Source organism: Pezoporus flaviventris, unplaced genomic scaffold, assembly GCF_033815535.1.
Source record: "Pezoporus flaviventris isolate CSIRO_AGI_PZ_B2104156 unplaced genomic scaffold, CSIRO_AGI_Pfla_v1 ptg000036l, whole genome shotgun sequence".
Taxonomy (NCBI): domain Eukaryota; kingdom Metazoa; phylum Chordata; class Aves; order Psittaciformes; family Psittacidae; genus Pezoporus; species Pezoporus flaviventris.
In genome coordinates this window covers 13,186,568-13,207,063 of record NW_026892584.1, presented here as the reverse complement: position 1 = coordinate 13,207,063, position 20,496 = coordinate 13,186,568, and the positions used below count along the sequence as shown (strand labels likewise).

The 20,496-nt window shown below is 47.4% G+C and overlaps 2 protein-coding genes across 4 annotated transcripts in view; both read left to right on the top strand.

Annotated features, from left to right (window-relative positions):
• RPLP2 (ribosomal protein lateral stalk subunit P2) overlaps positions 1–20,496 on the top strand; it is a 142,669-nt gene that overhangs the window by 91,377 nt on the left and 30,796 nt on the right. The window lies entirely within an intron of this gene.
• The window catches only part of CD151 (CD151 molecule (Raph blood group)), a 33,310-nt gene continuing 14,712 nt past the window's right edge, over positions 1,899–20,496 (top strand). Inside the window, exons 1-2 of one of the 3 annotated variants that reach the window (XM_061463145.1) lie at positions 1,899–1,958; positions 16,756–16,865. The gene's annotated coding sequence lies outside the window, so the exon portion shown is untranslated. Of the gene's footprint in view, positions 1,984–16,755; positions 16,866–20,496 lie in introns of all 3 variants that reach the window. The other 2 variants (XM_061463147.1, XM_061463148.1) reach the window with 2 other exon arrangements.

Here is a 20,496-nt window from a genome sequence, read left to right as displayed (position 1 = left end):
TCTTTCATGTTAATGTGCTAAGGATAAGCATAAGAGGATTAGCCTGACAGCACCTCTTTTAAAAGCCAAAAGAGGGCTGAAGAGAGATCATTAAGCCATAGTGTTAAGTTTAAAGCTTTCCCACAGAATAAATGCAGGAATTGCAGAAGTTTGCAATATTGTCATCTTCTGCCGTTTTTATTCCAGCAGCCTGAACTCCAAGGGACAGTTTGCATTTACACACATTCAATCAGTTCCTGCTATGGGGATCATGCAGTCTCTCACACATCATTTTCAGTCCTGTCACCTTCTTCTGTTTGTATCTTTTCATGCTTTTCATTTGTTAATTGCTTAGGGCATATATATATATATATATATATATATACACCAAGTACTTTAACTCACAAGTACAAAATGTATCTCATAGCTCATACTATACACCTTTAATTGCTCTGTTTGGAGATCTCAGCACCAACAGACCCACAGTTCCACGGCTGAGAGCTTCACTAGCTCTCTGAGCCTCGTCAGTCTGCTCATTACTTACCTGGCTGCTTATGAGTCACTCGGAAATTTCAGTTGGCGCAGCTACAGCAATCCGGCTCCAGTCTCTTCAGGCCTGCAAGGCATGTTTTATATGCATATCAAGCCATGTGGTTTAATAAGGCCCTGATCCTGCAAACACAAGTGTAGCTGTGCACTTCTCAAATGACAAGTCCATGGGAGACCTGACCAGGTAAGATTATTTTTTTCAAGGTAAACACAGACATCCAGTAAATATGTATTACTCCAGCTGAGGATTGGAAGGTGGGGGGACCTGTGGTGTAGCTCACCTTTACCTGCAGGCTTTCCCAAGCACATGGCTGCCACACAGGCAGCAGTTGTGCCTAACCATGCCCACCTGCTGACCCAAATCTGACAAAGCGGGGAGGTTACGTTCTTTCCTGTTTGTATGTGAAACCTCTGGACACAAGAAGGCAGCAGCTCAGTGTGGCTGGCTACCCAGGATTCTGCCAAGGAGGCCTGAGGCCTGGGGTTGGCATGTTTTTGCCTCCTAGCTCTGCCACAAACTCCCTGCAGGAAAACTCTCAGTGTCCAAGTGTGAGCTGGTCCCCTAAGGCTCTATTTAACCATTTGGCTCTCCAGGTGGTCTAAGCTACAGCAGAGGCAGGATCCCCATGGGCTGAGTGAGGAGGGAGGTATTGGTTTCTTAAGTTGGAAGGGTGATTTGTGAGTCGGGCACAAGGGCAGGAGAGATTAAGCGTCCCCGTTGAGGTGAACACCCAGGAGGGCCTTTTCCCTCCCTCCATGCTCACATCTCCTCTCTTCCCACCCATCCCTAAAAAAACATTCCGCCAACGGGAGCAGAGTCGAGTCCTTCTCTGAGACCAGCCCCTGTGCAGGGCTGTCGCTTTGCACGGATGTATTTGGGCTGAAGTTGAAATGAGGTAATGGAAAGATGAGGCAATGTGCCAGTCGGGGCTTGATCTTGATTTACTGGAAAACTCTTTTAACAAGCAGGTCTGACGCCTAAAAAAACAGTGAGCCAGAAAGAAGCTGCAGCTCGAGTTCGCAGTTATGTGTTGCCTGCAGCAATGGAAACGCCAGTGTGAGGCCTAGGTTAGCGGGGGTTGCCCCACCAGAGGCACGTTTGGCTGCCTCACACAGCATCAGCAACGCCAAGCGCTGAGCCGCAGGCCGCGTAAACCTCCACATTTCGGGGCGCTCTGTTTTGCGGGGAGCAAAAAGAAGCGCAACGATAGACGCCGGCCCCGACCGAGCTGCGCGGGAGGGTTACGCTGCCGCAGGGAGGCGACCCCGCCGAGGCACCGCCCCGCGACGTCTGGGGGTGGTCCCCGCTGGGTTTCCCGGGCTGGGCTGGGCTGGGCTGGGCTCTCCGCTCCGCCTTCCCTCTGCCGGTACCTTCCCTCCTTCCCTCCCAGCGAGGCAGGTCGGGGCGTGAGGCGGCGCGGAGCGCTCTGGTGTGGCGGAGCTCGCCGCGGAGGGGTGAGGCGTGAGCCCCGAAATGGCGGCCTCCCGGGGGGCGGGTGGCCAGGCGGGTAGCCCTTGGTGAGGCAGCGGGTCCCGCCGTGGGGAAGCGGGGTGGGAGAAGGGGCTGGGTGGTGGCAGCCGTTCCCGGCCTGGGAGGGAGAGGGGAGGCGAAGCGCTGCCCGTGGGCCCCGTTGATAGCAGCGGGCTCTGGCGCTCTCCTGCCCGCCGCTCGCTCCTGGCTGCGCCGCCGTGGCCCGCCTGTACCTGGCCGCGCTCACCAGAGGCCGGCTCTGATGTAGCACTACTTTGCTTCCCTGTCGGCGCCCAGTGGCATTGTACGACTTCCCAGGGGCTTGGCATTGGCTTCTTTCATTTTTCTTTTTATCCTTCAGAAGTTTGTTAACCTGTTGCGGGAGGGGAGGTGTTTGCTGGTGTCAGAAGCTTCACACAGACCAAGCATTAGGAAAGCTGTTCTGAATGTTGCCTTCATCTTGTGAAACGATATTTATCTCCCCTGCCTTTTGTTTAGTTGAGTCTCACTGCTGTAAGAGTTGTCATTTACGTTGGGCTCATAGGACTGTTGGAGGTGGAGGAGGGGGTGAACGAGCCCTTGTTTACCACGCAGTCTAGGCGATGTTCCATTGCTTTTATTTTGTGGAAGCTGAGTCAGATAGGAAGCTGTTGGCGATGGATTATTGTTGCTTGCCATGAGGGCTTTCCCAGTAGTCTTTGCCCAATGTCATGTCGTGTGTAAACTACTGTTAATTCAGAAACATCCTGGCTCTTCCTGAGGGCTTTTTTTAATTAACCTGCTGCAGTATCCTGTTGAATTCTAGCAATGACATATTTTTATTTCAGGCTATTCTACAGCGTTCCTTAAGTTGTGCTGTTTCACTTCGTCTCCCTGCAGCACTTTCTGGCTTGCTCTGAGAATTCTCCTGGTGTCTGCGAGAACAAGGGTTGATTAAAATGGCATCACCCATCAGAGGTAATGCCCAGTGGTGGCCATTTTGTTGAAACAGTTTTGAAACGAGTCTCTTTTGCCAGAATGTGTTTCGTTTGCGATCAGCGAGGCCATTCATTGCCTAGCTTCCTAGGGAAGCTTTTGATATGACGACATATCTACCACCTGGTATTGTTGAGGCTGGAGAGCCTCTTGGCATGTCACCAGTCAGACAAAGGTCCATCCCAGTCCTCCCGCTACCAAAGATGACTGCCTGTGTTGGAGAGAACAGAGCATCTGTCTCTTCAGAGCTGCTGCTGAGCTCAACAGAAACTAGAAAAGCTGATGCAAAAATTTCAGTTTATTTAGATCCTCTGAAGGAGTTTGTGTGCCTAGGACAGGCAGTTCCCAATCAGCAAACTGTTGGAAACTGGGCACTGTTTGGGGCAGCATCACTTACGCTTTACCTGAAGTATCTGCTGGCAGGTCCCTGTCAAAGGTGTAATGTTGGCTTGCATATTTGAGTCTAGGCTCTGTTTTGCTACAGCTGCTCTTAGGTGCCAGTATGTTGACTCAAATGTCCTTGCGGAAAGCTTGGGCTGTGAGTCGGAGGAGTTGGCAGCTTTTGAGCTCCTCCATGTAACTGTTCTGAGATCACATCCTTGCTCTGTAGTTTGCTGATGATGGCCACGTACCTGACCCGGATGTATTTCTGTCCATCTGCTGTATTTCTGCAAAAAAAATGTTGTATTCCAAACTGCCACGTATATTGGTTGGCCTGTGGCTTATTTAAATAATGGTTTACCTTTGCGTGGAGTCTTTCTGCAGTGGGGGAGAATGACTCCCCCAGTTGCCTGGTAAAAGTCCTTGGCAGTCCCTGCTGTATTTTGATTGCAGTAAACAATAAGAACATGCCTTTTCTGTGTGCTTGAGATGATGTCCCATCTCTGACATCTCGTTTTACTTGGGAGCTGAGGTGGTTATATTTTGTGGGAGCTTAACACTCAAGTCTTCTTTCTGCTGTCTCAAGGCAGGTGTAGAGCAGAGCACTAACAGGATCTTCAACAGCCCAGATGGGGCTGTGCCTTTCCTTTTGGATCTAATATGAAAGTCATCTTCTGAATAAGCAAGGATACCAGCCCAAGAAGGTTTTTTTCTCAAATGATTTAGCTTCCCAGGCCTCTTGTGCAGTCTTATGCCTGTTTGGGAGCAGGCAGGACTTGGAGGCTTCTCTTCAAGCTCAGTAAGGCACACACAGCCGAAATCTTGGCTCTGTGAAGGATGTTTTTCAGTGCAGCCTCTGAAAGTTTGTGTTGATGGGTGTGAAAGATTCTTCAGCAAGGGGGTGGAAGAAATCTGCTTGTATTCCCTTGTCAAGCAAAATTGCTAGGTGGGAGTGGCTGATGGAGTGCTATTTATGCCTTTTAGGAAGTTTCCAGCAGGCGTATTGTGTTATTCCCAGCTAGTAAAAATTGTAGCACAACTCTTGCTGTTCCAATTGCGCATACACAGACCAGGCAATGACTCCTTTGCTCTTGAGACAGCCCTGAAGGGGTTGACTGATGAGCTGTGTCTCCTCTAGTTGGGTCATCCCACAGGTAAATTCCCTTGTTGCTTCTATGAAGTTTGGCTTCTACTCTAAGGAATGTCGTGGGCTACTTGTTATGCAGAAGAGAAAATATGTATTTACATAGAATCATAGAATACATAGGGTTGGAAGGGACCTTAAAATCCTTACGATCATGTAGTTCCAACCCCTCTGCCATGGGCAGGGATGCCTCGCATTAGACCATGTTGCCAAGCCTCTGTCCATCCTGGCCTTGAACACTGCCGGGAGTGGATCATTCATCACTTTGGGCAACCTGTTTCTGTGCCTCACCACCCTCACAGCATTTGTACATGTAACATCTTTGTCACCATGTGTACCTGTATGTGGCAAACTATCCTGCCTGATGTTTCCAGGTGATTTGGTCACTTACCAAGTAATCATGCTGTCTGTCTGCTTTTCTTGTACCTTCTGTTTAAGGCAGAAGTTTAGAAAGATAAAAGTGGATGGGCTGACTCTGAAAAACAAAGGAGCAGCTTTGCTTTTTCATTTCTTAGTCTACTACTGCTATCCTCAGAGGCATTATCAGTCTTGCTCTTGAAACGTCCTGAGAAAATGCTCTCCTACTCCCCATCTCTACTCTCTGCTTCTGGGCTCAACAATGGGTTATCTCCAGCTGTCCTTGAGCATGAGAAACCGACAGCTGAAGTCATAGAAAGCCTGAGGGAGGGTGACTCCTGGAAGTTAAAGCTTATGTCAGTTTCCCTGGCTGTGAGGGACAGACAAAAACCTTTCACATCCTGAAGGTGAAGACCAGGTCTCCTTCTGTCTCAGTTGTTCATCCTGCCTTTCAGATACTGGACATGATTTTCCTTTTGCCACAGTAAAGCCGAAATGAACAGTGTCACTGTAAAGTCGTCCCATTTCCCCATTCTTTTTTTGCATGTGCCTTTTGGCAGTGTTCACGTAGGACAGTGACCATCTTCCCAATCTATAAGATAGGTGCTTTTCTTTGCCACCCCATGCCTGAAGACAGGGTGTGGAAGAAGTGGGGAACGTCAGAGCTGCGGGATGGAGTTGAGGTGTTTTGTCAGTTCTGCCGGGGAGCACTTCGTAATAGCCCTCCCCATGGCACAAATCCCATTCACTGCCAGGCCTTCTTGGCAAGGATCAGCACTGTAATAGCAGCACTGCTGAGGGGCATCTCTCTTGCCAGTGCTCTGCTCTGTCCTGCCTGCCAGACTCTTCTGCTTGTGATCTCAGCAGCCTGGCATCCTGGGGAATTAATTCAGTGAGTCCTATTAGTCCTGCATCCTGGCTGCTGCGCAGTAATAAAACTCTTGACAGAATGATCAGGATAATGACTGTTTTGCACTCCTGGCCTTGCATGGCAGAGCAAGAGGTGTGGTTTGGGGTCTGGGCCACATTTTGATATAATCAGCATGGTCTGTGTCTCTAAGTTAAGTTCTCTTGCTGGTTGGGTGGTCAGGGCTCTCCGGTCTGAGGCTGGAGAAGTGCTGTACAGCTCTGTAAGTGCATTTCAGGCAGTAGTGCAATAGGCTCAACACAGGCCTCAAAGTGTAGCCAACTCCTTAGAGGGATGCAGTCATGAGTAGCTGCCATGACATGCCAGCTGAGGTCTTCATGGAGTTATTGAGATATATATATATATTATTTATGTGTGTGGTTTATGCATGGTTTTGATGCCAGCAGTGCTGGGCACTGTTGGCGGCAGGATACCGGTCTAGTGGGATAAGAAGGGACATCGGGAATTATGTTCTGTGGAGGTTAAGTGAGGTATTTGGCAACTGTTTAAATTCATTTGAGTTTTGACCCACAGCCACAGTCAGCAGGGTACAGCCAAGCAAATGCAGTTTTAATCATGCAGGGAGTTGCACAGTGTGTATTGCCTGAATCCATGTAGGCTGCCATGTAGTCACTTTTTCTGCCTGCTAAGCATGGGTGTAATAGGTGAGTGCATCTGAGTGAGGGAGCATGGAGGATGTTGGATGTGGCAGGGCCTCTTAAGAGAAGTGGAAATGAGACATTTGGGAGGTGCAAGAGGGAATGTTGCTCAGACCCACAGGTTGTTCGTGACAGCAGTAATGAGGTTTCATAAGCTAAAACTGCTGGAAATGGGTGACATAAAATGTTTAGCACTTACTGTTGTTTCTTATTTATTTTTAGCACCAGATCTGAATGCAAAAGGAGCAAAGTTCACTTTTCCAGCACAGGTTCTCTTTCCTTTTATAGGAAAGAGAACAGAGCAGCAGGGAGCTGTTTTTATATAGAGCAATAGGGAGCTCTGGCAGTGGAAAGTTATGTGGCTCTAAGTGCCTGTGCTTCAGTGGAGTTTGTCCCTGAACTGCAGAGCGGAAGATGTATGCTTCTAAGAAGTTGTGGAGTTGGGCTGATATCTGCAGCATGTTTCCCCATGTCTTTGCCACTGTAGGAGAGGGACAGGTTGAGAGGAAGAAACCCATTCAGGAGATGCTGTGAGAGAAAAATCTGGCTGTGGCCAACTGCACAAACGGTAAGGTGAAAGCATGTCTGATAACCTTGCTCTGGAGCACAGCTGCCCCAGCTGGGGAGAAGCAGACATGGGAAAGACTAAGCACATAATGACTGTTATGTACTCCTGGCATTGCATGGCAGAGCAAGAGATGTAGTTTTGGGTCTGGGCCACATTTGGGTATGACCAGCTTAGTCCATGTCTCTAAGCTAAGTTCTCTTGCTGGTTGGGTGGTCAGGGCTCTCCAGCCTGAGCTGGAAAAGTGCTGTACAGCTCTGCCGGTGTATTTCAGGCAGTAGTGCAATAAGCTCAACATGGGTGTGAAAGTGTAGCCAGCCTCTCTGTAAAAGGTTGTAAGCATGAGTAGCTGCTACTGGGGGCAAGGTACTAGTCTAGTGGGGGAAGGAGGGGCAGTTGGGAGTTAGCTCTGTAGAGGTTAATGGAGGTTTCATTGGCAACTCTTTAAATTCAAGGGTGTGATTTACCAGTATGGCTGGATTACGAACAACAAATTTTGTGGCTCCTTCACGAATGAAATCCAGTTAAAATTAGGAGCAGGAGTGGTTTGAGGTAGGAGCTTCTGGGGGAGAGGTTTTGTTTTATGTGAAGTGGCTCATGTTTGAGCATTGCTGACCTGTTATCTGCCAGAGCAACAGTCATCATGCCTGCAAGGTTTTCAGCGAGCACTCTGATCATCAGTGATCACCACACTGTAACAGTAAAGGAGATAAAAAGGAAGGATGATTTTGGTCAAATTTATACACTAACAAAGCCACCTGGCAGATGCCAGCTATGCTGGCATTTCTGGCATGACAACCAGTGAGCAGGACTTCTGGAGCCCTGGATCAAGGCAGTTATGACTCACGGCTTGTGAATGTCAGTATTTCTTCCTAGCTTTGGTAGAATCCAGAAGGGAGGAATTCATATCCCATATATCCCCCAGCCATTGCCCTGGAAACAAAGGTGACTTGTTATATTTCTCCATGGCTCCACACAGAGCAGGGATGTGATGAGGACCAGTGTGTGCAGTCCAGAAGCATACGGCAAGCATAGAAGCTGGGTACACAGACGTGTGTGGCAAGCACTGTCCTGGAGCTGCCATCTCTGGAGCAGGAATGGATCTTGTGGTTTATGTGTCAAGTGCTGTGCACAAGGAACATGTGTATGGGAAAATGTTGGTCTTCAAGGTTGTGGGTTTGGCTATTGTAGCATAGAAGGGATGAGTCCAGTCCTGTGTGGAAGTACAACTTGCTGAGTTAAGCTCCCAGCAAGCTGGAAGCTCTGATTAGTTGCAGGTCCCCAGCGGCTATATAGACTAGCACTCTTCCATCTTTGTTGGGAGACTGCATAGATGAGAGGTCTGCTGGAGGTGAGAGAAGAAATTTGATGTGGTCTCTGATTTACCTTTCCCGCTGGGAGGGGTTCTGGAAGAACAGATTTCCAGTTACTGGGAGGACTTGTTTCTGTATTTGGGGAGGAGGAGCTGTCAGTCTGGTTTCTGTGCCTTGGAGTCCCAATTTGCTGTTTTTTCTCTCCTCCCAAGCAGGGAAAGAGTACAAGCATCCTATCAAGCTCCTCTGCTGTAAGTTGGGAGTGAAGCTGTGCTCAGCCTCAGGAATGGGCTCTGGAGAGCGTAACAAAAGCCTGCTCTGTCTGTTGTGTGCTCATATGCCACTGCAGTGAGGAGTTTTCCGAGTGGCAGGAAGGTAGCCCTGAGTGGTCAGGGCTACCTTCATATGAGGTCAGTAATAGGAAGATTATTTTCTGTGCCTGAATTACCCTGGTTACTTCCAGCATGCATTTTAGAGTTTTATCTAAATTCCTCAAAGCATGAAGTGACTTCCTATTTTCTGGGTTCCTGTATCCCTTGATATACTACAGGGACCTAATTTTCACAGAGGGAATGTAGTACTGGCCGAAACTCAGGTCAAAGTGAAGGTAGTTACCCACTTTCTCCAGAATTTTTGCTGTGTTGCTCCTAGATTTTCTCTGAGTATATTTTGCTTTTAATGTTTAAGGACTTACTTAAGTGTCTTTAAAAACCTACAACTGAGCCATGCTGTGGACTGCTTTTCTCCTCCTGCTTACTAATGGCATGGGCTGCATTGAGAGGTGGATAATAAGTCTGCCCAATGTCGGATGTTTTCCATGTTCCTGCCTCTACAGTCAGGAGGAAAATGCTCTGCTGCTTTCTGCTGAGCTCAAAGAAGTACTCTGAATGCTGAGTATGTGCCAGTAACATTTGGGGAGGCTCTAAGGGAACAAAGTATGTAGTTTCTCCCATTCCCTGAAGTCTTCCTGAGTATTCCTGGTATTTGAAGGTTAATCCAGGGTGTCCCAGAGTTGTAGAATGGGGTACTTTTAGCCTTGAAAATTTTAACCTTTAAAATAACAGGCCATCAGATGAATTGATATGGTCTTGGCTTGCAAACTGACCTGTAAATCAGGTGGAGGGGGAATTAAGTTTCAAACTCCTTTTAAGCTTTCCTTTAATGAAGCTTCTTCATATAGGGTTATGGTAACCTGAGGGTGGGTTGGTAGAGAAATCCCCTGCAGGATTTCCTGGCTTTGTTTGAAGTCCAGATGGTTTGTGGTGGCATCTGTTAGAGGAACCCTTTTCCAATTACTTGTGCCTGCCAGCTCTGAACGAAGTGAATGATATGCTGAGACAGCCTTGCCAAAGTTCCTGTGCTGATTATAGCCCTGTACCCTTCATGGAGAGCTGCCCTTTGCCTGTGTGTTCATTTGAAGTCATGGGGAGGAGCCAAGCAAGCCCCGCTCCTGGTGCAGGTCTGTGTACAAACCAGCAGGGTGAGGTGTCTCAGAGAAGTGGTTGATGGCTTGGGGCTGGGGGATTTCTTCAGAGCTTGTTGGCATGTACTCTGGGGTCAGGGGCTTCTTTTTGTCTGCCTGCCCCCTGTCTTGGAGAAGGGCCAGCAAGTAATTGTCTGGAGGACAGCCCTGGCCTCCTCCTTGTTTATTCACATGCTGGTGCCCCCCTGTCAAGTTTGCAGCCTGGTCTAAAAACAGCCGCATAAATGGTTTTGGTGAAGTCATTAAAACCTGCTACACAAGAGTGGGGCGGAAGGGGGAAGAATGTTTTATTTTTGGCTGGGGGTTGTTTAATTTTTACTGGAAGAATAGGCCTTTTCAAGGCATCCTTAATCAGCATGGATTGAGCATTGTCTGCAGCGTTGCGCCTATCACAGAATCCTAAGGGTTGGAAGGGACCTCAAAAGATCATCTAGTCCAACCCTCCTGCAAGAGCAGGGTAACCTAGAGTACATCACACAGGAACTTGTCCAGGTGGGCCTTGAATATCTCCAATGTAGAAGACTCCACAACCCCCCTGGGCAGCCCATTCCAGTGATCTGTCACTCTCACAGTAAAGAAATTTTTCCTGGTGTTCACATGGAACCTCCTATGCTCCAGTTTACACCCATTGCCCCTTGTCCTATCACTGGACATCACTGAAAAAAACCTAGCTCCATCATCCTGACACTCACCCTTCACATATTTGTAAACATTGATGAGGTCACCCCTCAGTCTCCTCTTCTCCAAGCTAAGGAGTCCCAGCTCCCTCAGCCTCTCCTCATAAGGGAGATGTTCCACTCCCTTAATCATCTCTGTACCTCTGCACTGGACTCTTTCAAGCAATTCCCCGTCCTTCTTGAACTGTGGGGCCCAGAACTGGACACAATATTCCAGATGCAGCCTCACCAAGGCGGAGTAGAGGGGGAGGAGAACCTCTCTTGACCTACTACCCACACCCTTTCTAATGCACCCTAGGATGCCATTGGCCTTCTTGGCCACAAGGGCACATTGCTGGCTCATGGTCACCCTCCTATCCACCAGGACCCCCATGGCCCCTTTCCCCTTCACTACTGTCCAGCAGGTCAGCCCCCAACCTGTACTGGTACATGGGGTTGTTCTTCCCCAGATGCAAGACTCTACACTTGCCCTTGTTGAATTTCATCAAGTTCCTCTCCACCCAACTCTCCAGCCTGTCCAGGCCTCGCTGAATGGCAACACAGCCCTCTGGTGTGTCAGCCACTCCTCCCAGTTTAGTATCATCAGCAAACTAGCAACAGGAAAGAGACAGCTCCTATGAACTTGGACTTACAGATCTGGGAAATGAAATGTCATTTAATTTGCCCTTGACTTTGCTTGATATTTGATCTGAGGCTAGTAAAGTGTTTTTAGCTCTGGAGAGAAATATAGCTCCTCAAAGCATTCAGTGATTGCTCCGAAACACCCTAGGAGACATGGATGTTGGGGGTATATGAGGAGCAATGGTCAGAAGAGATTTCTTGGCCATTCCTAGCGCTGCTGTTAGCAAAGTGGGTAATTCCAGGTGGGAGAGTGTTTCTGCGTGACATGGCTGTCCTGGATAGGAAGGGAAGCTCTGGAGGATGCTACTGGTATCTCTCTAATTGCCGTGCTGGGGTGAGAGCTGCTGTCACCCCATCCTGTGGCTGCATAATGTTCTCTTTTCTTCAGTGCACTGGGGTGCAGCAGAGTATGTTGCCCTGTTCCTATGGCTGCAGGTACTGACTGACACAGAGAGATTTTCTCTGGCACAGCTGGGACCAGTCCTGAGCTAATCAGCAACATACCTGAAGTGATAACACTGTTACCCTTAGTTTCCACTCTTAAATCCCTTCTCAGTTGCTTTAAAATATGATCTTTGTGAAGTTGAAGCAGAAGCAGGCTACCCGAGAGAGACTTGTGGGCTAGCTCTGGGGTCTTTTGCTTTGCTTGTTTACACCACAGAAAGTGTGAACAGGAGCAGACTACTCAAAGTAAAACAAGTTTTGTATGAAAGCTAAAGCTGGTGACAGCTTACTGGGCACTTCCTGCTTTGTGCTGTCTGCAGTCAAGTGTCTCAGGCACAGCAGGGCAGTGCTAACAAGTAGCTTGAAAATTGCGTTTTACAGCTTTGTGCTCTGCAATGTCTTCCAGAGGACAGAACAGCTTGGCAGATGAAGGATGGATGTTGAGATGTGAGGAGAGCAAATCTACCCCTTTTCTCTGCTGGAAGAGTCATACGATTTCTCTCTGCTCCTATTATAACATGCCACCTTTTTTTTCTTCCTTGGGATGCTCTGTGGAGGCAAAGGGTCTTTCAGGCAGTGAGATTATAGAGCATTGTGTCTTTGGGAGGCTAGAAATGTACCCTGTGGTGACAAACCAGCTGCCTGCCTTCTCTTCCACTACTGCTGCATGTATTTGTTTGACAGGGGGATTTCAAGTCCTATGATTCATTTGTGAGCTTGGTGAGGTGAAGGTGATGGCCTGCCATGCGATGTGCATCTGATGCTGTGGATAGGTAGGAAATCTGCCCACTTTCAGCTTGTCACTTTTTCACTGCAGAGACTTGAATGAAACAGAAAGTACCTCTGCAGTGATACTGCAGTGATACTGCAGCCGAATTTTGAGTGACTGTGCACTTAACTACAGCACAGCTTGTGTTCTTAGGTTAGTGTTTGCCCTGAGCTCAAACTACTGTGTAAAAACCCAGCTATTTGTAGAGAGGGAACAAATGGTTATCATGGCTGTGTTATTTGGGGAGTACTTTAAATTCATGTGACAGAATTGCCTGAATAGGCTTTGGCAGAGCTGGGAGGATTTTTAGTGCTTGTTGGCTTAGTCCTAGTACTGGCGTGGCTATGGGGCAGGGAGGTTTTGTGAGCACTCCCTGAAAACACTGAGGGCCCAGCAGCTTTGCTGAGAATGAATGTAATGATTAGGAAGGGATCAGGCAGAAAGCTGATTCTGCCCAAATTGTTTTGTTTAGGAATATGGATGAATGCTACTGGTAAGTTCCCCAGGGCAGACGAAGCCCTGTGTAAAAAAAAAAAAAAAAAAAAAACAAACAAAATCCACAACAAACCAACCCCACACAAAAACACAAATGAAACAAAAATGCCCACAGACCCCACGGTGCCCCTGAACAGAGATGAGAAAATAGAATTTAAACTGCCAATGGAAGGCTGCAGTGAAGTTTGTCTTGTCTGTGGGCTAACCCTGACCTCTCTAAACTATTGTTCCTCTCCATGGCAAACCCTCATTGCTATGAGCTCTCTGCAAACACACACCAGGCACTGATTTCTTGTGGTTTGAGTGAGAGAAAAAGAGACAGTTATTGTTCCTCTCCTCAGTTCAATGACTAGTGAAGTGCCTCCTGTATATAAATACTGTAAAGTGCTTTGGGATCCTTCATGATAAAGGAGGCCTTATGAGATACAAGAGGATGTTGTTTGACACAGAAAGAGTTCCTGTTGGTTGCACAGTGCATGCCCATCTCTGGCCTGCTTTCCACTTCAGATGAAGACTGGGTGCTTGGAAAGGCCACTTACTTCCCTGTTTATCAACTTCTGGGAGCAGCAGACAGGGGCTTTCTGCTCTCTGGATGTGTATGTTTTGTGTGGGCCAGAAAGCCCTATGAAGGGTTTGCTTTGTAGTGGAACAGTGCTGGAGGACAAACACATGCAGTCCCAGGCATGCTTGATCACTCTTTCTCTCTCATGCTTTCTTTTTCTGAATGGTTGTGAAATTTACACTAAGGTCCCTTTTATCCTCAAGGATCCTGAGGCCAGCCATCACCTTGCCCAGGTTTGCCTAACCTCCTCTGAAAACATCTAGTTCACAGGTAAATGTCCAGTAAATCCTTGCTGAGTTTGAAATGTATATTTGCTGTTATTTATGCTTCAGTAAGTCCCTCCCTTGGGGAGTAAATAGTCTTGAAAAGCATGAGTGGAAGTGCTAAGTGCTCCTCTCCTGAGAGACAGGTTTTATCTTGAAGAGCAGGTGGCTCCTGAGGTGTTAGGCACACAGTGCTGGATACCTGACTCATCAAAATTAGCGGGAGTTAAGGGTCTTCGTGTCTCTTGAGGGGTCTATTCAAAACACAGCAGCTCAAACCAGGGTAGAAGAAAGGAGGGACTTGGCAAGTGTCTTGAGGGGTGACAGCAGGACTGTAATGCTCCTGTGAGGTAATGCCTAGACCAAGAGAATGTTGAGGCAAGATCTTCCCAAATTCCCAGGCTATGATCTTGCTTACCCTGAGTTCTTCAGGAAGCTGCTATCCCAGTTGAGACATAGAGCCAAGTGGGGTCTGCTAAAGATCTCTGAGATCTTACTACTTCTTGAATGTAGCTGGCTTTCCGGGTTGTCTCCACCTTTCCCAGAACCACTGTGCACATTGCTAGTAGGAACAGGTGATGTTGCTCTAAAGTGTTGCTTTGTATTTCTCACTTCTCAGCAGCCCCTAAAAGGCTCAGGGTGAGATCCTGTTGTGCTAGGCGCTGGGCAGTCAAGGAAGATGACTCCATGCCCTCAGGAGCATGTAATCAGTTTAGACAACAGGCAGGAGATAAAAGCAGTTTCCAAACTGTGGTCTGGGAAATCTCATTCAGCAGTGCCAAATGAGTTCAGCTTCCATGTGGAGGTCAGGGAGAAGGGTTTTGGACAAAAATCTCTTCTGTGTGCCTGCCACACACACACAACTATAAATGACAGTTCCTGAGAAGGAGCTTCTTTGCCTCACTGAATGTCTGACTTGTGTTCTGCCTTCTCCCCAGCCCTAGACGCACAAGTAATTTGACTTTCCAGCACATTCCAGCATGCTGAGATGGAAAGCAAAGTGTTCACCTTTGCATCCTGGGTGGGTTTTCTCTTCTGGAAGGACAGGAGTGTGGGAGCAGCATGAAGCAGATGACTAAATGGGAGGGTACAGGGGCTGCTCAAGAAGTCTGGGCCCAGCCTTGGTGCTGAAGGTGCTTCAGACCTATTGTGTGCTTTGCAGGTGACCGCCCTGCCTGTGCCTTCCCTCCTCTTCCCAGTTTCTCAGAAACCTCCCTTGTCTGATCTTTAATTAATGATTCCAGGATTGTGTTTAGCCTGTTTCTCAGTGGCTCAGGTGCTGGGATTTCCACTGTTTTCTCTCAAGAGATGTTTTTGTGGACTGGAGGTTGCATAGTATGTGAATCAACAAGTTTCTAGCTCTTAGCTTTTCACAGAGAATGGAAGCAGGGGTAATCCAAGCTGATTATAAATGAAGGTGTATCTCCCATACTATGCTCCGTAAAGGCCTGTAGGAACCTCCCTTTGAAAGTAATAGGAAGTTAATGAATTCATGAAGTATGTTAAATTTGATCTGCTAATTGAAAGTAACTTCCTGATGCAATACCTCATTATCCCACGCAGGCAAGTCAGGAAGTATTATTGCTTCCATGCCCTGCTATGGGCAATAGATAAGAAAGTAAGTTAGTGTCAGGATATAGCTCAAAGGATCATTAAATTCTGTATCCAAACAAGTTAGGGAGGAAGAATGCTTTTCTCTTACCTTTGCATCCTGCTGCCCACAACACCAATGGAAGCATTGCAGGGAAAATTGAACCTGCCTGCTGTGGGATGAGGGTGGGATGGCTGAGGATGTGGTGGTACAAATGATTGCAAAACATTTGGGACCCTCTATTGTAGAAAAGCAGGGGACAGAGGGGATGCTAGAGGCCATTTTCCCATACAGCAGCCTTATGCAGCATAATTGCCTCCACAGAAATGCCTGGATTGAGATCAGTGATGAATGGTGTCTCAGTGGTCCATACTTGTCCATCAGTGACATGGACAGGGGGATCAAGCACACCCTCAGGAATTTTGCAGATGACACCAAGCTAAGTGGTGTGGCTGACACATCTGAGGGCCTCTCTGTTCTGCTCTGGTGAGACCACACCTGAAGCACTGCATCCGACTATGAAGTCCTCAGTACAAGAAAGACATGGACCTGTTTGAGCAGGTCCAGAGGAGGGCCATGAAAATGATGAGAGAGAGGGAACACCTCTCTCAGGAGTAATGGCTGAGAGAGTTGGGGTTGTTCAGCCTGGAGAAGAGAAGCGTCCAGAGAGATCTTATTGTGCCCTTTCAATAATTGGAAGGGACTTCTAAGAAAGATGGTGACAGACATTTTAGCAGGGCCTGTAGTGACAGGAAAAAAGGTAATGGATTTAAACTAAAAGAGGGCAGATTCATACTAGATTTAAGGAAGAAGTTTTTACAATGAGGGTGATGAAACATGAACAAGTTGCCCATAGAGGTGGTAGATGCCACATCCCTGGAAACATTCAAGGTCAGGCTAGACAGGACTCTGAGCAACCTGATGTAGTTGAAGATGTCTGTGCTCATTGCAGAGGGTCAGACTGGATAATTTTCAGAGGTCCCCTCCAACCCAAACCATTCTAAGACTCTTGTGATAAATGTAATAAGGCTGTAGAGAAATAACTCCAGTTCCAACTCACTTTGCTGTGGCTTTTTGCTTATCTGAGGGAGGTACTGTGCGTTTACACTGGGAAGTTGAAGCTTGCTCTAGAGGGGGTGGCAGTGGCAGGTGAATTCAGGAAGCTGTTTACCAGCAGTGCCTGCCGTGGTGCTTAAGACCTGTGTCTTGATTATGCTTGAGCAGGGATAGAGCCTGAAGAAAACGATGGCTTCCTAGTGTGCTTTTTCTTTGCAGGCGCTCTGTGTTTACAGAATGCAGCAGCGAATATAAACCTGTTCTGATAGCTTCCTACCATCAGAATGACTTCATGCTCCTAGTGCCACAGTTTGGCTCTTCTCCCCACTTATCCAGTGCACACACTGTAGTTTAATCAAATGCTTTCATAAGGTGTATTCTGTACTCATGTACTTCATTAAAAGGAGAAAATTACGGCAAAATGTGTTATCAAATATTGATTCACAAAATAATTTTTTACATGGTTAGTGTATTTCTGCATATCTTTTTTTCAGCTTTCTGCTTTCCTGAATCCAGCAGAGGATCAAGGCCAGCAAGAAGAGAGGGGTGGAAGAAGGCACTTACAGAAGATACAACATTTGCACTGGTGCTGTGAGCTGCTTTAGTGGTGAGAGGTCAGTGCAAGACCTTTGACCCATGTCTGCTATTGGCTTGGGGTGGATACTTGCACTCAGTAGTTGTGTTGGAGCTTTCCAACAGTAAAATTTAGAATTCCTTTCCTGGGAAGGCTTTACTGAATCACATTCTGAGCTGTGTGAGATGAGCTGGCAAGGTGATAAGCAGCTGGAGGCCTTTTCTGAAAATGTTCAGTGGGGTAGGTAAGTGGTGGTCATGGTAATATTTTGCTCTTACAGGAAGGGAACTTAGATCACGTTTTCAAAGGCTGGAAAGGTTGGAGTTGCCTTACTGGGGAATGAGGTCTTCACTCAGTTTGCTGAAGATAATAGGTTATTGGCCCACACCTACATTGCATATACCCAGGGAAGGGTGTCTGCCTTGTTTGCAAAGACCTACCTTAGGGCCAGGATTATCCAGCATAGCTGAGCCTTGCCCTCTAGGCCATCAGCATACCCACTGGGTGTGTGAGGTGGCTTTATTAGCAGGGGACTGACAATGTTGGGTTTGCAGCCCTTTGGAACTGTACTTTCATATCTGTGTAGGTGCAGCAAGATTTCCTGCAGCAAGTCTTTCTTGTGTGTGTTGGCAAAGATGTTAGAAGTTACCTAACTTCTGGCATACAAGTTATCTGTGAGGTAGACATCACTGATGCAGTGGATACCAATTTTCTTGCTATCATTCAAAAATCAATGCTTAAAAGCAATGATGCTTTTAATGGCCTGGGAGCTATTTCATTTGTTTTGGCATTGTTTCTTCCCCATCCATCAAATGCTGCCTTAAGGCAGGTTGTACAGAAAAAGCCTGCAGGCCTGACTTTCTTTGCTGTTTAATTAAGTACTGTTACTGTTCAAGTTGAGACAAATGTACCAAGCAGTGCCTGTGATGACTAAACGATTGTCTATCCAGCAGGAGCATGCATGTGTACAGGCCATGTGCATTCTGAGCTGGGATGTGGGTATGTGCCTGTATGTGCCTTTGGGCCTGCAAATAAAAATACTGTTTTGGTCAGTGCAAGACTGTGGTCTGATCTGGGACAGTGGTCTGATGTGGGATAACCAGAGCTAGCCTTGGCATTGAGATTTTAGATGGCTCAGCACAACAAAACAGCTGTTAGCACAGTGCTTGTGTTCCCAGGTGCTCAGCATCCAAAACTGAAACTGAATTGCTCAACTTCTGGTGCATTCATGTTGTCTGGTTTGACATAAGGGTTCAGTGCAGTAGGATGAGAGCCCAGGAAAATCAGGCTATAGAATGGTTTAACTTTTCAATTGCCCCCTGCCTTGCCTGGCAGTCATGCGTTGTGTGTTCTTACACTCCTGCAAGGTTGTGGCTTGCAGTCAGACAGGGCAGAATGAGTGTGAATTTTACTAACCCCAGAAGATGTTGTTCCAGTTGACTGGCTAAAGTAGCCTATACTGACAAGCACTTTTGAGGCAGTTGAAATTGTGTTGCTGGTGGGGCTCTTGCCAATACACCAATAACCTGGAGCTTGTCATGCCTTGCAGCTGGCATTATTCTGTTGGCAGGGGTTCTCTATGCAGATCCTTGTAACATCACTGGGTTTAGGGAAAGGTGAGGGTCCTGCACTGGGGAGACAGAGCAGAGGCAAGGGACACACTAAGGGACTTGCCTGAGTTCATGCAGAAAATCAGTGTCAGAGTGGAGATTTGGATTCATGTGCAAGTTCTGTCACACTGAGTTTGTCCTTGTTTTTTTTTCCTCTTTGTGCATTTAGAGTATGATTTCTCCTTGTTACTTACATTGCAACTAGGGGGGAATAGTAGTAGCCTGTTGTTAATTACTGGTGAATTAGGTAGGAATACTCTCCATTCTGTAGCAAAATTTCACAGCCTGTATCCAATGACCGCTTGCTTAAATATAACTTGCCCATGAGGCTACTGTCTATTGGACTGGACCAAGTGAACTTCATTACAGAAGTACTTTTGGTCTTCTAACTACTTTTTCAGTTAGCAAAGCACTTCCCATTATGAAGCTCATGTATAAGTAATATGTTGTTATGCATTTGTAAATACACCCATATGGCATATCTTGCCATTTTCTGTCTACTGGAGAGATAATTTGTAATTATCAATGTGATTCAGAATAGACCTTTGCCTCAGTGTTTTAAAATAGAGCATAAGCATGTGCGTTACTTAATGTTGCTGCTTCTTGTCTGGTTTCACGAGTGGCTTGTTTCATTTATGGAGGTCTGTTATAAAGATGACTGAAGCCAAGAGAACCTGGTCATGTCACTGAATTCAGGATGAGGCCCCACATATTCATCTTGGTGCTGTGGCACAGATCAACACCTCTGTGCTTTTTGGGACCATGAGGCTCAGAGCCCCAGGTCACCCTTAGCCTGTTGTGGCTCTCCCCTCCACAGCCTGGGCTCTCTGGGAGAGACATTTCACCAGGGTCTCCTGCTCTCACTTGCTGTCCCTGAAGACCGGTGTAGCTCCCTAAAGCCAGAGCCTGTCTTTGCAGGTGAGGGGAGGCAGCCCCACCCTGTGGGAGGCGAGAAGCACAAACACGTGACTTCCAAAAAGAGGGTCTAGAGAGAGCTGCCTTTCCCTGAATAGCTCACTGGATGAGTCATTAAGCATGCAGAGGCAGCCAGTGCCACCATCTCTGCTCGTGGCTAGGAAGGATAGATCAAAGAGGAGACAGCCGTGATTGCTTTCTGATTCATGGCCTGCCATCCCTGTGTGAATCACTGTGCTTTATAAACCTGCAGCTGTTGCCTGCCAGCTTTCTGGAAACAGACAGATCCTCTCGTCCTGGCAGTGAAGCCAAGCTGGCCTGAAAGACCAGTATGTGGTGCTCAGTGGAGCAGGACCTGCAGTCTTGACGGGAATCTCAGACTTTTTGCTATCTGAATGCAAGTACAGTCTCAGCTGTGTGTCTGCCCATTCCTCGCCCAGCATAAAATGCAGCTGTCTCGGTCTGGGATTTCTGAGCAGATCAGAAAGGGGGATAAGTTAGCATCCCTCGCTATGGCCTGGCACCTGCTCTGTGCTTATACGTGGAAATAACTGTGGTGGCTTCTTTATTTTTGTTTTGTTTTTTGTGTGTTTTTTTTGTTGTTGTTTTTTTGTTGTTGTTTTTGTTTTGCTTTGTTTTATGGTAGAGGATGTAATTTGAGGGGAAGGAGGAAAAAGGTTCCTGAAATCTTCTGCAGCAAGAGGGTAGCCAGGCCAAGCGCAGTGAACATTGTTACCATCCCCTGGCTGTCGGTGATCTGAACCAGGGTCAGTTTCAGCAAACCTGTGGTGCATTTCCCTCTAAATGCAGCCCTGATGTTAGAAGGGGTGGGCAAAAAGCCAAGTACAGTCCTTAAAGGGTGTTACTGGAAGGCATCTCTCTGCTCTGGCCAGATGTACCTCTTCTAGGTTGTGCAGGCATTTGTGGCTGCAGGAGCCTGCCTTGCTGCTGCCGTGCCTGTTCTGTGGCTAAATGAAGCCTCTGGGAGCTGTAAATCTGTCGCCTTCCATGAGCGCTGCATTCACAGGGTGTCTTCTCATTGAGAATTTACAAGTCTCTTCAGTGCACACAGTGCCACCAGCATCCAGCCCTCCCCACTGCCCTGGGCCTTTTTGTGCTGCAACATGGTAATTCAT